The sequence below is a fragment of the Nannospalax galili genome, unplaced genomic scaffold (assembly GCF_000622305.1).
Source record: "Nannospalax galili isolate Female #2095 unplaced genomic scaffold, S.galili_v1.0 scaffold433, whole genome shotgun sequence".
NCBI classification, from domain to species: domain Eukaryota; kingdom Metazoa; phylum Chordata; class Mammalia; order Rodentia; family Spalacidae; genus Nannospalax; species Nannospalax galili.
The window spans coordinates 3,004,105-3,005,813 of NW_008338715.1; positions in this window are offsets into that span (position 1 = coordinate 3,004,105).

A 1,709-nucleotide genomic window follows, 5' to 3' on the forward strand; every position below is an offset into this window, starting at 1 on the left:
CACATAGTTGACTTCTTCAGGGTTGTATGTAACTTATGTGCTTAATACCGGAAATATAAAATAACTAATGATTAAATAATTCAAAGGAACATTGTGAAGCTGTCATAAATGATTAGTTTTATAAGCAAGAAAACAGACTAGTATTAAAGATAGTTTTTAAAGTAATAGAATAGAAATATATTTATGAAAAAAATTAAAAAATAAAACCATTTGCACATGAAGAAATTGTTATTCCAAACATTTTTGAAGGATATAATTAATGTATATTACATGTAGCCAATATTGTGCAAAATGCTGGGGTTAAATCATGAAATGGAGGAGGATGCCAGTGAGGGCCAAGGTCCACTTCATGTATCTCTGTGATTGTAACAACTATATCAGCTATTCACTTGCATTACCATCTTCCAGACTGTATTATTAATAAGAACTTTGTCCATCCTTAATTCAAAACTCAAGAAATATACTATATGATTTATTTTTTTTAAATCTCTAGTTTAGTATTTACAATTCTCTATGGAGAAGAGACCAGAATTCATTGCATCCACCACATTTTTGCACATAGTGTATTTCACCATCAACTTCTACTTACTTTTAATTCCACTTAGGATGTAGTAAATCATCATCACACTCTGCTACATAATTTATAGGATCATAGAAGAATTATTTGTGGGTGCATTTTAAAAATAATAATATTTAATTCATTGATACATAAAGAATTACTGAAATGAATAGAGACCAAGTGAGAATGTATTCTTTTTCTTTTTTCACATTATATTATATTTTTTGTGTTAAATTCTTGGCTAATACAGAGCAGTGAAATTACTCAGAAAGAACATCATGGAGTTCCTTGTTTATTCAGGGTTCAAAGACTGTTTTTACTCTCTTTTCAAACTTAAGGCAAGTTCTGGTCCCATGAGATAACAAAGAATGTCAGTGTCTCCATTTACTCTTTATGTTGAAATGGGACATAAGTCAAGACTTCTGGTATGCCTATAATTGAAGTGACACTAAAAGAAAGCAGAAGATAAATATGTTAAGAAAGTCACATAGAGATCTTGAATAATAGATGTGACTAAAGTGTCAGGGCACATTAGGCAAAACCAAGAGCCTATTTGCTCTGCTCCTACATGTGCTCATAGTTCTGCTACATTTTGTATGCCAACAAGTTCAAAGATAAAATTCATCAATGAGAATCCCTAAATATTCTTGCTAACTCTGATTATTGTGTCTATTTAGAAGTAACAAACACAGTATCTCTTTTCTTAACAACAAGAATAAAAACTTACTAAACCTGTCACATTGATGGCAGAACACATTCCAGTTATACATGAGATGCTTAGAAGCCAGAGTCTTTTGCGATTACACTTATTTCATAGCTATGAAACTAGTTGCAGCTGTGGCCTCCCATTATTAACACACAATTACCTACAAACTGAATTCATCTTGCCTTCATATTTCATAACTAGAGAACAGTCCAACTGACCTTATTCCATGTTGTTCAAGAAGAAGGAGCACACACACACACACATACACACACACACTCATTCATGATAGTGTACTCATTAAAACTTACAACTGTACACCTAGAGTAACACTGTGATTAGAATTCTCTGGGAGTTCTAATACAATTCATTTTCAATTTCCTTGAACTTTTGCATGCTCTCTTGTCTCATTAATACATATCTCCAATGATCTGTTGTACACTTGGA